General features: G+C 32.6%; 1 long non-coding RNA gene across 1 annotated transcript; it reads right to left on the reverse strand.

Moving 5' to 3' along the window:
* Positions 1-1570: 1570 nt before the first annotated feature.
* LOC139498820 (uncharacterized) lies at positions 1571-3551 on the reverse strand. The gene is made up of 2 exons (XR_011658023.1): positions 3233-3551; positions 1571-1932 (listed from the first exon to the last, which is right to left on the reverse strand). It is a non-coding gene; the product is annotated as an uncharacterized lncRNA (long non-coding RNA).
* Between the last annotated feature and the right edge of the window lie 13708 nt (positions 3552-17259).

Here is a 17259-nt window from a genome sequence, read left to right on the forward strand (position 1 = left end):
ATTTAAAAAAAAATAATAACAACAGTAAACAGTGTAACGTTACATGTATATGTGACTATTAAAACTGACATTCTTGTAGCTGATCCTATGTTGCCCAACTTGCAGATGGGCAATTTTAAAAGAACGATAAAAAACTGTAATTAGCGGCGATCTTTTTTTCTGAATTTTTGTCACATGTAAAAAAAAATTAAAGACATGATTTTTTTTCGTGGGAAAAATTTGGTTGATTATATCATATAAGGAAACACTGTAGCATGACTGTATAGTGCACTCCTTATAACAAGTTCTGGATCCGCCACTGGTCGTGTATAGAGGATATACCACGCTCTCTGTGCGCTAAGAGAGGGATCCGTAGGTGGACCGTTGTACATAAAGCAATCCAATATACCTTAATTTTCTGGTGAGTTATAATTTCTCGAACATGTATCCCCAACGGGCTATAATTTAGGACCTCATCTTTATAATTATTGTTATTTTTTTTCGTCCTGAACATTACCATTATTTACCACAAGACGATAACCAAGCAACCCAAAAAATCTATTTTTATATTTTAACACACCACGTTTAATATTCTCTTATCTTCATACTATAAACTACCATTTTTCTCTATTTTCATATTATAGCACACCACTATATATATTCTCTATTCTTTATATTGTATCACATCGTCCTGAACATGCATGAAATATTTGCCACTTGACGTTAACCAACCTACAGTCGGTATATTGTAGCCACGTTAGTCTGTATTCCTTATTTTTAATTTTTATCCATTTTTCTTAGTTTCGTCTCATTCTTATTTCTGTAAATTCTTGTTATAATTTATGCTTTCCTTTTTATAATAATCTTTCAGATATCTGACGCACTTACCTTACTCGAAAAGCACACATCAAGTTACGTTTATGGAAAGAAAAACAACTCTAAGATTACAATGTAAAAAACCCTGCTTAACAACTTATCACTGGCAGATCAGTGAGATCACACAATGAGTCAACTCAATTTTTATTTACAAAATTAACTGATCTTAAAATTGCTAACGACAGCATAGTCTGAATGTTTCACCAATAATCTATATCGCCTAATCCTTTTGGGAAGAAAACATTTGGGGACCAACCTTCACACAATACCACTTTGCCAGTCTCCGTGTCTATGAAGAAATACAGAAGTTAACCAGTCATTCATGAAACCATGCAATACTCTTTGAATGCATGTTTGGATCAATCACATGGAAAAGATAGAATGGGATTTATCCCATACTGCATGCTAACTTATACAAAAAATAACTGAAAAGTGTATTCTCCTACTACAAACTATTATAATATCCATCATGACTTTTGTATAAAAGAGCAGCTTCACAAAAACAGCAACTTCGAATTCTCCTGTTCATGTGAACCTTTATATAAAATAAGGAGATTGGTATGATTGCTAATGAGGCAACAACCCAGCAGAGTTCAAATGACATGGATATTCGCAAATATAATCACTGCTCGGCCTCCAATATTAAGAAAACTCCATACCATATAGTTAACTGAGAAGGGCCAGACATGTAAATGAGATACAACGCAAACATGAAAACTGTTAAATTGTTTATATGATTTTTAATTTGTTAATACAAATCTTTAAAATTCTCCGACATATCTGACAACAATGTGTTTCTTGATGTTTGTTTCATTTACTTAATATATGTCTGTGTACCTTTTTTCGCTTTGTGGTTGCTGTCAAAATAATGTTAACCCAACATTTTTGATACTGTGATTTATTTATAATGATTGCTGCTTCAGTAATTAAAAAAAAATCTTTGAATCTTTTTTCTTATAAAATTGAACCTTGAAGCTGTTTATGATACAATGAAAATTCGAATATTTATATAGATTTTTTTTTAATTCTTCACATTTTACACATAACATCTGTGTCCCGAAATCATCATTGGTTTGTCTACAAAATAAAGTAAATGTTAAAATCATATTAATTTTTGGTCACCAGCATAGCATATATGAAAAACAAAATGTTTGGAAAAAAACATCATATAGAAATATACATTTAGAAATGTCTTGGTGCAAGCTGAATTCCGCTACGGGATGCGAGATTATCTCGCTGTGGTGATGACACGACCCATTGGTGGCATTGGGTTGTTTCCTGCTCTTTTGTTGGGTTGATGTCTCTTTGGCACATTCCCTGTCCGTGTTCTCTATCAAAATCATGCATGAATTTTTATCATTGTTTTAGGCCATACAGTTGCCTATACTTGCTCTCATCCACCTCCTTTGAACTTGGGGTGGATAGTTGTCTCATTGGTATTCATACCGCATGTTCTTACTTGTATAATGTTGACCTTTTGGTACTTTTATTCTCAATTTTTGTTTAAGTCAACAAGATGTCCTCTTAATCATGTTGATGTCTACTTTTGGTAATGTATGTCATTGGGTTCACCGATTGCTGCCTCATTGACACCTCCTTTCATTGATGCTGCATCTATTGTTTTACTGTCTTGTTTTGCATAAAAACAAATTTACAGTGTATTCCTCATGCCATGTTTTGTTTCAAGGTTTAGAAAGCCAATTGGTATATATTCACTGACAACATTTGTATTCTTTTATGGACTTTTTTTAGTGTGAAAAAAATGCCTCTTAAAAGTGCAAAAAAGTATTTTTCTTTTTTAAGTTGTCCAGTCCAGACTTTGTTTACTAACAGTATATTTAAATTACTTTTCATAACAACGTGTCGCACTTCTTATATGTTTGTATAAGCTAAATGCATTTGTTTTTAAAAAAATCGAGCATAAATCATTTTGACCGTTTGGTGTATGTACAAAATCAGTGGCATCTTCTAGATATACTTTGTTTGTTTTTCGTCTGCTTATGTTTTTGAATTGCGTTCCCTCCTTCAAAAGTGTACAACATTGCGCATCTCTCCTCCCCCTTTTTTTTACACATATCAAAATGCAAACTCCTTTATACACTACATATAAATACAACAAACTTATCTTAGATGAAGTGCATATTTCGGCGTCATATCACTTTTCCATCAAGTATTTTTAAAGTTAACAACCCCAAAATGTATTTATAGCGTACACACGACTGTTCGAGTGGTCCCAGTCAATACAAAAATTGCCATTTATTGTATAATTAGTAACTTGCTTACGTAGCACGGACATGCATGAAAGAATATATAACTACTCGCTGTTTCAGTTTGCATTAAAATTTATGTAACAGATTGTGTTGTTATATCATCTTACCAAGGTTTGATGTGCTGTTATTTTCCTTCGCGGTCATGGAAGCCATGCTGTCTGGTGTTTTCCACGACTTGTATGTCGTCACAAACAAAATATAAATAGCTTTAAACAACAATCGGTACTCTCGGGCTTTTCAATAGTATTATCGTAATATAATTTCTTCCGAAGTCAATAACCAACTTCTTGGTTATTCGTCTTGGACATTATCTTTAAAAACAAGCTAAAAAAGCCGATACTATTCCGAATGTCATAAATTACCATTTTTATATCACTTGTCATCCAGACGCTCTACTTTGAAAAATAAAGCGGCTGGATGATCGAGACTACACTGTGAGTCTAATCAGTCGGAAACCAGGTTGAAATAGAACAAAAGAATCGAAGCTGCTCTTTGTTAGAGAAGGCGATAAATGTTTACTGTATTGTTTACTATAGTGACAAAAAATTTAAAAGTTAATAGAAACAAACAAAATTGCAATTTTCTTCTCAATTACGAGGTGTTTTATTTTAAAAACACCATTTGCATAAGTTTTCAATTTATCTAGTACATAGTTAAGCAGAACAATTAGATATCAAGTCGACGACATGGGTATCTTTCAAGTTGGATGAAGAAAATGCATAACCTCCGATTTTTATGAAAAAATTACCACGGACTGAAAACATATCAATTTATTAGTTCAGTAATTTTCGTGTCTGCCCTTCCATTATGTGACTGAAGAAAAAATTCCAAAAAATGGGTAACAATTGAATCGAAAAGAGAAAATCGAGTGCACCTTTTTATGTTAGGGCGTGTTTGAGTTGAGTATTTTGTCTTGATATCGTACAAAGTAAGAATATTTAATACATCTTCTCGCTTCAGATTCTATCATTTTTATATATTAAAGCTACAGGTTGACTTTATAACACAAAAAAATTACAGTACTAAAAGATGAAATATATGGGTCAAGTGAAATACCTATCTAATGAGTCACAAAAACAGAGAAGGTGTGTTCGAATAGCTAATTTTTAATGAAAGTACTTGACGACAGTCTTTCAAGTTGGATGGTGAAAATGCATATCTTCGAAAAATTCTAATTTTTCGTGTGTGATTAATAGGGTTTATAGTCTTCATACACTAAAAAAATCTAGTCTGCCCTTCCACGAAATATTTAATTAGAAATTTTTTAAATGTTTATGAATTTTCGAAAATTCCACCTGACAACCGATCAGACAATAGTTTTAAGTTGAATCAATGCAGACAAGATTATTAACTGATGCTCATTAGCCAGTTGATACATTTGTCTTTTAAAATACAACTGACATATAAGAATCGTAATGGTGCAATGTGGATAAATTTATCGGTTTCCAAAAGCAATATTGGTAGCGCGTCATCCCTACAATGGCTTCCATTTCTACGATTGTGAAAATGAACTGGCGTAATGGGGAGATAATTTTGACAAAGTAGACTCCTGACTGTAATGCAATATGAATATGTCTTTCTAACTCTTCGTAATGGTCTACGGAAAATACAATGCTATATAATGTCTTTTTTACCATTTACAACTGACTTATGGACTCAAAATTAAGGATAATTTTCATCGGTTGGTAAATGTTCTATGTAATTTGTTCAGGTTTATATGTACTAGTATCATGAATACGATATTACGTAAAATAGTTTAACTCTAGTTTTTCTTAGTTGTCTCTCTCGGCTTACTTCGAAAAAGATATATGAACAGTTATGTTTTAAAAAAGGACATGTTTCTAGGAATAATATCAGATTATTACATGGCATTTTTCATATCGCATGTATTATCAGCCCTAGGTTCAATATCAGCCCAAGAGCCGCATGGCTCGAGGGCTGATATTGACCGAGGGCTGATAATACATGCGATATGAAAAATGACATGTTATGATCTTTTTATCATATGCTTCAACAGTAGAGAAAAATAACAGATTCATATATTGATCCTTCTACGTGGTTCCCGAAAAGAAGTTGAAAGAGTAAAAAGTTCACGGACGTCGGACCCAAAATTTGATACATTCAATATGAAATCTTTCCATCATATGCCTCAACAGAGAAAAAAAACCCAGATTTTAATATAAACGAATCGACAAAAAAAATAATTCAACAATATACATAATGAACATTGTTTGGAAAACTTTTTTAAAGTAACTTTCTAAATTATGTTTCCGAAAAACCTAAAAAATGCATTTATTTATTTTTTTTTTTTTTTTTTTAAATAAAATTTAATTATTTTACACAATATACTTTCCAATATATACTTGCCAATAATTGTTTTGTACACTACTTTGTAATGTTTTTCATTGAAAACGTAGCATTGAGGTGTATTTTCCGGAATTTGCCGAGTATCACCGGAATGCCATGTGATAACGTTACGGAAAGGCATGTGATAACAATCGAAGCATGTGATAAACTTTTCATATCAGCCCGCTAAGCACCAATTCGAAAAATATGGAAAATACTTTAATTTAATGCTATTATCATACGGTAAAAATCATATGTTATTTAGTCTAAGTATATGATAATTAAAATTATTTATTAATAATATCACTGGTGTCGTTATAACTACATAGACGGATCCAGGGGGGTGGGGGCTTGGGGTTGATTATATATGTATAGGGAATCACTGAAGCATGGCTGGAGCGCCCCTTTATGCTTATTGTTATGCGTTTACTTTTCTACATTGGCTAGAGGTATAGGGGGAGGGTTGAGATCTCACAAACATGTTTAACCCCGCTGCATTTTTGCGCCTGTCCCAAGTCAGGAGCCTCTGGCCTTTGTTAGTCTTGTATTATTTCAATTTTAGTTTCTTGTGTACAATTTGGAAATTAGTACGTGTCAAACAATGACAGCATAGTTTCAAAATTAAAACAGTCATCCTGCAATTTACTTTACAGGCTAAATAATGTTTTACGACCTTGGTTTGCTAATGATTTTTAAGTATATGTAAAATAACCATTATATCTAAATAAAATACCCAGATATACAAATTCACCACACATATTTATTGAATTTCCATTTAAATACCATCTCTCATTTGCTTTAACTTGTCCTTTGTTTCTCAATACAAAATTTTTTGTTTTTAAACAATTAATAAATTGTACTTATTAGAATAGACATTTAAACAATTAATCATCTTTTGTAAATCTTCAATATTTTCACTAAACAATACTGTGTCATCTGCATACATAAGTAAATACAAGTTCACCATTTTTAACTCATAAGGTTGACATCCTTGACTAATAAGCTCTATTTCCATGTCATTTACGTACAATGAATATAAAAATGGGGATAAAGATTCCCCCTGCATTAAACCAACATTACTATTAAAGAAATTTGAGAAGCTACCATCAAATTTTACACAACATTTAAGTTTTGAATACATAGATTTTAATACATTTAATAGTTTACCAGTAACACCTAATCTAGTAAGTCGTAACCATAACTTCATATGTGTGACACTGTCAAACGCCGTTTTATAGTCAACAAAACAACAATAAAATCTTTTACCAGATCTCAGAGATTTTGAAATTAAAGAATTGAGAGCGAAGATGGTGTCAGTAGTACCATAACCGGGTCGGAAGCCAAACTGGGCATCTGTTAGTACATCATGGTTTCTACTCCATTTAGTAAGTCGAGCGTTGATGAGAGTTGTAAACAGGTTTCCAATATGGGACACAAGAGATAACCCACGAAAGTTTCCAGGCTGATTAAAGTCACCTTTTTTGAATACAGGGATAATAATACTTTTTACCCACAATTCAGGAAAGTCACCATTTGTAAGAATACAGTTAAATATTTTACACAACACAAGAAGTAACCACATGAAATTAATCTCAAATTACAGCTAAAAATTATCAAAACAGTTCTGCATGATTCCTAAAACATTCGTTGATATTAAGTGTATTTATAAATCAATAATTTCCAAAAGTTAAATGACGGCTCCCACTTCAGGCGTACTACGGTTGGTACGGTAGCAAATCGGGAAACCTCTAGTAGGCTATAAAAGGCCCCGAAATGACAAATATAAAACAATACATGATTCTCGAGCTTGATCCATATTTTCCTTAATTATAGCTATAGTATTTGGAGTAAACATCAATACATCAATACGCTCTCGTTTGATTGAAACTTTTAACCATTCTGAAACACCAGAGTTCAAACCATATAGCTTCGTCTCGAATCGTCTTGCTCAACTTTAAGTTTTCTATTTTTACGTGTATGTAGTGGTGTGTGGACTTTCGTACTTTTTCTTTTGACCATGGGGTATTGCCGTGTTTTATGTGTTCTATTGGTCTTTTTCTTCTTTAAGTCTTTAAACAGCGTTAGATGAACCTTCATCAGTCACTCAATGTGAGAATTGATAGTCATAGACTTTCAAAGTCAGACTTTCGGTGCCTGCACTGAGCTGACTAAAATTGTGAAAATATATTTTCTCTGGTAACTGGGACTATTATACTAACGGGACTCGAAACTGATCGATCTGTTGAGATTTCATTGTCCCGATAGCGGATTATTGATTTTTTGTTTTGAATGACAGCCTATCGTGCCACGTGGTTAATTAGTCTTCGCATCGGTACATGTAAAAAATAGATTTCGGCGAACAAGTCAGCATATAAAATACCGTTAAAATTGTGGATTTGAAATAAAAAAAAAAATAAAAATTAAATGCAAAAAATAAAAATGTAAATAATAAAACTATTTTAACAAATTTAATACATTCACTTCAAATAAATGTTTTTACACGGGGATAAACTAATGCCGATTACAACTTGGATAAGTTCTTCTTTATTAACGTTTCCGATGTCTCCGATGGGAGACGTTATTAAGAATTGAACGATGGACAGTCAAGGTTGCAGTCTTGTAATTGACTGCTCCATAGGCTTACATGCAAAACAGCTGATCTTTGAAAATAAAAAAATAAAAAATGCTACATAGAATTTTTTTTTCATGTTCATATCATGAATGTACTTATGTGAAATTGTGATTTAATCCAAAAAAAAGAGGGTCTTGCCACGAAGAATAAAAAGTTACGTAATCCTGAAGTCAAAACATTTTTTTTCTACTTTCTGTTTGCTATTTTTACTAGGCCGCACCACTTCCAGTAAACATGATATCCTTCCACTTTCCTGAATTGATATCCTCCAAAAGATGCAAGATTTTTTTAAAGTCTATATATATGTTTCAATTCAGCATAAACCTATAATCAAACAGAAAAAATTGAGTTCAGAAAAAAATGCACTATTTTGTTTCCCTCCATGTTTTGACATGCACCGGAAACTGGAGTTGTAATACAAGACTGGTACCTCAATGCTTCTTACTACCTGATTGGAAGATATTACGAGACGTGAATAATCAAAGTTTATTGATTGGTTAGGACAATCCAAACCTAGTAATGTCTTTCAATCCCGTAGAGTATCGGATTGGTTCTCTCTATTTTAGCAATTAGATTTTGCCTGGTCATTAATCATGCATATTCATGATATTGGTACACCGGTAACTTTTATCTATAAATAGCCGAGTGTTCTGGAGTTTTGCTAACACAAACAATGTTAAACGATTTACTACTTCATAACGTGTGACCTCACGCGTGCGGTAAAATTTGTTGATTGATATGCAAGGCTATTCTAAATTAATTAATCTACAAAGCGAGACTACTTTATTTTCATCAGCTAAGAGACGGCTAGCCTTTTTTGAAAGGCTAATACTTGTTTTAAGGTTCATCATAACAAACGGACAAATATGGCTGTATGTACATACCAAAAAAGTACAGACTTACCTGTGGAGTTGGAAAAGTTTTAATGCCTGGCATCCACTAGATATAATAAAGTTAAATGCATTTTGTGTTTCAGAAAGATAAAATCTCTTTTGGATTTTGATGGGCATTTTTTTTTCCTTCATGCAAAAGGTGTGAAAATTAACCAAGTTGTGGTACAACTATGAGATGCTCCCTCAGGTAAAAAAAAAAACGGTTTGTATTGATTTGATTGTCCTTAATTAACACATTGATGTGGACAATCACAACTATAGTTGAGTTAAAGAGTTTATCTGAGTCAGTGAGTGGACAGTATCAAAGTAATTCACGTGTTTGTTTATTTGTACACCTTCTGCAGAAAGGAAAAAAATGCCCATCAAAAACCAAGAAAGATATGAATGAGAATATTCAACCTGCAGAAAAAAGAAAATATTTAAAAGATAAAGTTGAGAGTGTTAAAAGAAGGAATGACATGAGGAAAGAAAAACCAAAACCTATTGAAGCAAAAATAAATTTTTCTTCTGGATCTATTGATGAGAAAAACTTGATATATGGAATGACCAATGACATTAAAAAGGCAATGGGTGGTGGGAACCCAAACAGGACTACAAATAAAGACATGTTATTTGAAGTAATGACATTCTACATTAAAAACAATATAACACAACTAGATGAAGATCAACATATGGCTGAGGAAAACAATAAACCATTTTTGGACTGTTCTTTTACATCATGTAATGAGGAAACATCAATCGAGAACCTTATCAAAAGAGTGATAAACCATGGAAAAGTTTGTAAAAGTCAGTTGCATCTTTACTCAACTGATATTAAGGGTCATGTTGGAGTATGCAAACTTAAATGTGAGGAAAAACATGAACTTCTCTGGTCAAGCTCACCGTATATGGGAGACAAATATCTGTGTAATTTAAGAATGTCTCATGGATTTTATGTGTCAGGAATCCTACCAAACCAATATTCCAGATCAGGCATCTAACATTGGTACTATTGGGGAGACTACGCTGAATAGTATTTTCCAGAAATATGCCCCTGTAGTGTCACAGCTGGTGAAAGAGTCATATGAAACTGCTCTTTTGGAGGAAATCGCGTCCTATGAAGAACTTCAAGAAGGTATCGATATTGTAACTGATGCAAGACATGGTACCAGAAAAAACTCTATGTACACAGATGTCGTTTGCCTTGGTGCCAGAACACACAAAGTTTTACGTGTTGAAACAATTTCAAAAGTGGATTGTACAAGTGCACAAAAACATGAACTTATAGGAACAGAGAGGATTTACGAATATTTTAAAAATCTCAGAGATGAGTACGAGGTGAAAATTCGTGTTCACTGTCATGAAAGAAATACCAGTGTTAACAAATTTATCCGTATTAATGGAATTGACACAGAGTCAACAAATGATACCTGGCATGCCACCAAAAACATAGCCAAAGAAATCAAGACCATTTGTTCTGGACCAAGATACAAGGAAGGACAAACGTGGCACCCTGAGTTATCGGACAAAGCAGCAAGTATAAAAACTCATCTGTATTGGGCAATGAAAAATTGTAATAAGGATCCAGTGAAACTTAAACTAAGTCTATTGAATATAGTTGAACATTATAAGAACAATCACGAACACTGTAGTGAATTATCAAGGTGTAAAACTGATTCAAATTATGAACCAACTAAATATTTAATCAAGGATCCCAAAGCAGAGATGTTATTAGGTCGGGCTCTAATGAACACCCAGGTATATAAATCGCCAACTGATTATGTTCATTGTATGGACAGTTATTACGTGGAAAGTTTCAATAATGCCATTCTTCAATATCACGACAAGAGAATTAACTTCTCCAAACAAGTTTATATTCTTCGGACAAATCTAGCTGTATTGGATTGGAATGAACATGTAAATAGGCAAACCACATCATTAAAAACTGTGCAAGATGCAAAAAACCCACGAAGACAAGTAAAAGTAAAAGTTTTGAAAAGGAAATCTTATAACATGTGGTCTGAAATCTGGGATCAGTTAGTTCAAATTTACTTGGATTTATGATATTTGATCTCATATTTTTTAAGTCAAATCATTAAAACATATTTGTAAGTAAATATTTGTTTTCTTTTATTTTTGTAATAATATCTTCTACAAACCATAACTATTTTGACCACAGTGGATAAGATAATTAAATCGTCTGCTACAAATTCCCCAAGCATGTGCATTTGTTTTGTTTACATTTATCAGCTGCTGTTTATATACATCTTGTACCTCCTACATCATCTTATCAGTCAAATCTTAATTGCGCATGTCTTACCGATCAGGCTGATCGGATGTTGCTGGTTTAAACCCAAAATGCATTTAACTGTTATATATCTACATATGCATATGGAGCGTCTGGATAATCGAGACTATATATCTAGTGGATGCTAGGCAGGTGGTCGGTAAAAGTGGTAAACCGAACCCGCATCCGAACCGGAATTTGCCGGAAATTTGCCGAGCCGGAAATCTATTTTACATATATTATGATCTTTGCGTTACGATTTTTCTACTAACGTTCATGCATTTGATGTATTATTAAATTCTATTTTTCATATATAAAAATATTTTTGTCCAAACATCACTAACAAACATAAATTAAAGGTTTATTAATTTCCACCTCGGTAAAAATGGTAACCCGAACCTGAAAGTTTTTCTTTAACCAAACCTTATTTACCTAAGTGTTTTTAATTCGCTTTATAGTTTTATGTCCTGAATGTAATAATATTTCATGTTTTACTTAAAATTGTTTTGACAACTTTGCCGAAAACTTTTTATCGTGGAAATTCGAAAAAAATGTTCACCCGAACCCGAAAGGGAGACAACTCCGTTTGGACTTGGATTTTGAGGTGATTATGATGCTAATCGTTAACTCGGCCTATACCAAATATGGACCATAACTTCGGCCTTTTGATTGATGATTGTGTATTCTGAATTATTATTTCTTTTTTTTTTCTATATTGCTTTTCTGTTTTGTTTTGCCCAATAGATATAGAAGTATTAATTTTCTTATGGCTGTAATCATGGTAATGGTTTTTTTTCAGTTTTATTTCATCAATTTATGAAAAAATAAAAGCTCACGATACTTTCGTTAAACATATCAAGGATTTGTATAGTGACACTTCTGGAAGTTATAAAATACCACCATTTTTTCTGTATTAACATGAATTGGTTGTTTCACACTATGTTTTTATAAATAAAAATCTTTTGTAGGTATACTGCACAATGTTCCGATTGTTATCAAAAGAGGGATTTTATACCTGCTCTAACTATTATTTAAATTTGGGGATAGAGTGTACACCCATTTGATATGCGTGTTGCCATAGAACTTCTTGCACTATCATGTAATTATTATTTGATATGGTCAAAGTAAGAAAATGCAAAATAAAGACAAGTTGAGATATATGTTTTTTGTTTTCATTTGTAAAACTGAGTTTTAGGGTACTCAATATCATGTAATTCTGTACATAATAGAAGTCGTTTGCTGTGCAAGATATATAATGTATCTTATAGTTAGGACAATTAGGGCCATGTTTTCAGCACTTCTGTATAGCATTTCTATGAGAGTTTGTGGCACTTTTGCCATCTTCAAGTATAATTTTGATCACACAACTGTTTTCAGTGGAGGTTCAAATCTTAAGTCCTTCTTCCTGGTCAGCTTAAATTGGTATAGCTAGTTATAGTTATTCAATTTTATAGTTATAGTTATTCGTTTATTTTCACAAAGGAACATTACTTTCATTGCTGTTCTTCATCGTAAGTCCTAGTGAGGCCTTTATAAATTTTCTGCGAACTTCAATGTCATTTCTATTACATTTGACATATCAAAATACAAATTGTCTAAATAGGCACATGGAACAGTTCAACTGTTCTGGTTCTATGTAAGAACAAAATAAAGAATTCTTCTAGGAATTCATTCTACATTTATTACAATGGATTAACATGTGTCATACATAATAAGGTGTTATCAAAATAGAAAAAGAACTTTGTGAGTAAAATTGGTCATTAAGATTTATATTACTAGCATGTCAAATCATATGCAGCATCTGAGCATCCCAATTTGATTTGTCTCATAGTCATTGTACGTATAAATGGTTGTCAATTCTCTACAATTGGATTTTATTACTTAATTAAAATTAAGCCGTTTCAAAACTATTGTATTCGTCTTAAAACATATTTGACATTGGACCTGTGACTGACAGAAACTTCGTAACATGAGGCATCCATATACAAAGGATGAAGCATCCAGGTCTTCCAACTTCTAAATTATAAAGCTTTAAGAAGTTAGCTAACGCTGCCGCCACCGTCTGATCACTATCCCTATGTCGAGCTTTCTGCGACTTTTGTCACAGGCTCGACAATAAAATTACATAATATGCATTCATTCTCAAGACATTTACTTGACTTAGTCTCAATATTCAAACCTGTTCTCCTTAATTCAAAACAGTCATACAAAGATTTGATTAGTAAATTTGGCTATACCTGTAGAAAACTTATTAAAAATGGTATTTCACATCCTAAATGTTATGGTAATATTGTACTTAAAGCGAGGAAATCACTTTGTGGTTCGTGTAAACTCATTGAACCTTTAAACAAACTTATAAGTAAGGGTTATCGTACCAATATATTGTAATTAGATCTCTGAATATAGTTTACATTGGCACTAATATCGATTTTGCCATTAGCAAATTAAAACATAACTAAATTGTATCTTCTTTTGAGGCGGGATGTATAGACACAGACACGTTAATTTTTATCTCTACAGAAGTCGCTCTTCACTATCCTACTACCTGTCGATACATTTATTTTCGGCATTGCACAAGTCATGTCTTCTCTGACTGTTCATGACTTTAAAATACTAAATCCCTGGGATGTGTTTTGTTGATTTTAGTCTCTGATGCATGATTTTGTTTATTATTAATTGTTTTCGGCTTTTAACTAACTGTCGGTAACTGCGAGTACTCTCAAATCGTATTTTCTTGTTAATTCGACCTGTTGATAATGTTTAAAATACTTTTTTGTTATTTTATATTTATATGGATCTTGTCTATATATGGAATATCACTTCTTCTTACTACATTTGTATAAACTTCTTAGATTTACCAGTATTTTTTTTAAACCGTTTTTTTTTCTAAATTGAATATTTTCGAAGGGTTAAATATTTCGCAGTGGTGTCTTGACATGGCTTTGTTTGGACTTGTTTGTTTGCTTTTTGGCCTTGAATGTTTGTCCCTAATATTTTATTAACTGTGCATATGCATTCAGATATCGCAGATCGAATTTAATTATTCGTTTATAGTGTATTTATGTACGTTTTTTGATTGAGTTAGGCCTGCCAATTGATATTTTATCCGTTTAAGGGAGCTACCATTTGATTTTTATGGGGGGGCTAGGATGAAAAATTTTGTCCTGCATTTTTTTTATTTGTAATCTCTATCCTGCCTTTTTATTTTTCACTCTATTCAGTCCTGCTTTTTTTTTTTTTTTTAGTTTATCCTGACTTTTTTTTACATAAATTGTCATCCTGACTTTTTTTTTTGCAAGTGTCTCATCCTGCCTTTTTTTTTACTCAAAACTCCTGTCCTGCCTATTTTTTTCAAATTTCATCCTAGCCCCCCCCCCCCCCCCCCCCCATAAAAATCAAATGGTAGCTCCCTAATCTCGCTGCAAATGTTTGCACCTGTCCTAAGTCAGGAATCTCATGTACAGTAGTTGTCGTTTGTTTATGTAATTTATACGTGTTTCTCGTTTTTTTTTAATTTAATTTTATATAGATTAGACCATTGGTTTTCCCGTTTGAATGGTTTTAAGCTAGTAATTTTGGGGCCCTTTATAGCTTGTTCGGTGTGAGCCAAGGCTCCGTGTTGAAGGCCGTACATTGACCTATAATGGTTTACTTTTTTAAATTGTTATTTAGATGGAGAGTTGTCTCATTGGCACTCACACCACATCTTCCTATATCTATACACATATAACAGCTCAGTTTTTTTCCAGAAGAGTTACATTTTCTTTTGTCAAGAGCCATAAAATTCAGAAGATTTATTTGAATTTTTAAATTACAGCTTATATAATCATAAGATAGCCTCGATATGCATGCTTATAATACTTTCCGTTAGGGACAACACCAAACTGAGATAGATTTAAGATATAAAAGTAAAGTAAAATAGTTTAGGGGTGGAAAGCTTTACATGAATTTCTTTTAACTTTTTTTCTTATATTTTAAAAAAAATGATTTTGCATCATTTGTTCTATAGCTGCTTGGGCCTTCAGTGGCTCCAAAACCCTTTAAAAAATATTTTTTTCGCGACAGGTCGAAAACAATTTATTTCTTTCAATTTTAGCATTACATATAGTGGCAGCTGAGGGTGAAACAAACAATATTTTTTTCTCAGAATCAAAAACAAATTATTTTTTTCTCCAAAAACTGGAAACAAACTTTTTTTTTCCAAAAAAAAAACATAGTCCCCCCCCCCCCCCCCCCCAGAAAATCAAATGGTTGCTGCCTTACTTGACCGCTAAGCATCCATATACAAAGGATGAAGCATCCAGGTCTTCCAACTTCTAAATTATAAAGCTTTAAGAAGTTAGCTAACGCTGCCGCCACCGTCTGATCACTATCCCTATGTCGAGCTTTCTGCGACTTTTGTCACAGGCTCGACAATAAAATTACATAATATGCATTCATTCTCAAGACATTTACTTGACTTAGTCTCAATATTCAAACCTGTTCTCCTTAATTCAAAACAGTCATACAAAGATTTGATTAGTAAATTTGGCTATACCTGTAGAAAACTTATTAAAAATGGTATTTCACATCCTAAATGTTATGGTAATATTGTACTTAAAGCGAGGAAATCACTTTGTGGTTCGTGTAAACTCATTGAACCTTTAAACAAACTTATAAGTAAGGGTTATCGTACCAATATATTGTAATTAGATCTCTGAATATAGTTTACATTGGCACTAATATCGATTTTGCCATTAGCAAATTAAAACATAACTAAATTGTATCTTCTTTTGAGGCGGGATGTATAGACACAGACACGTTAATTTTTATCTCTACAGAAGTCGCTCTTCACTATCCTACTACCTGTCGATACATTTATTTTCGGCATTGCACAAGTCATGTCTTCTCTGACTGTTCATGACTTTAAAATACTAAATCCCTGGGATGTGTTTTTGTTGATTTTAGTCTCTGATGCATGATTTTGTTTATTATTAATTGTTTTCGGCTTTTAACTAACTGTCGGTAACTGCGAGTACTCTCAAATCGTATTTTCTTGTTAATTCGACCTGTTGATAATGTTTAAAATACTTTTTTGTTATTTTATATTTATATGGATCTTGTCTATATATGGAATATCACTTCTTCTTACTACATTTGTATAAACTTCTTAGATTTACCAGTATTTTTTTTAAACCGTTTTTTTTTTTTCTAAATTGAATATTTTCGAAGGGTTAAATATTTCGCAGTGGTGTCTTGACATGGCTTTGTTTGGACTTGTTTGTTTGCTTTTTGGCCTTGAATGTTTGTCCCTAATATTTTATTAACTGTGCATTTGCATTCAGATATCGCAGATCGAATTTAATTATTCGTTTATAGTGTATTTATGTACGTTTTTTGATTGAGTTAGGCCTGCCAATTGATATTTTATCCGTTTAAGGGAGCTACCATTTGATTTTTATGGGGGGGGCTAGGATGAAAAATTTTGTCCTGCATTTTTTTTATTTGTAATCTCTATCCTGCCTTTTTATTTTTCACTCTATTCAGTCCTGCTTTTTTTTTTTTTTTAGTTTATCCTGACTTTTTTTTACATAAATTGTCATCCTGACTTTTTTTTTTTGCAAGTGTCTCATCCTGCCTTTTTTTTTACTCAAAACTCCTGTCCTGCCTATTTTTTTCAAATTTCATCCTAGCCCCCCCCCCCATAAAAATCAAATGGTAGCTCCCTAATCTCGCTGCAAATGTTTGCACCTGTCCTAAGTCAGGAATCTCATGTACAGTAGTTGTCGTTTGTTTATGTAATTTATACGTGTTTCTCGTTTTTTTTTAATTTAATTTTATATAGATTAGACCATTGGTTTTCCCGTTTGAATGGTTTTAAGCTAGTAATTTTGGGGCCCTTTATAGCTTGTTCGGTTTGAGCCAAGGCTCCGTGTTGAAGGCCGTACATTGACCTATAATGGTTTACTTTTTTAAATTGTTATTTAGATGGAGAGTTGTCTCATTGGCACTCACACC

Source organism: Mytilus edulis, chromosome 12 (assembly GCF_963676685.1).
Source record: "Mytilus edulis chromosome 12, xbMytEdul2.2, whole genome shotgun sequence".
Taxonomy (NCBI): domain Eukaryota; kingdom Metazoa; phylum Mollusca; class Bivalvia; order Mytilida; family Mytilidae; genus Mytilus; species Mytilus edulis.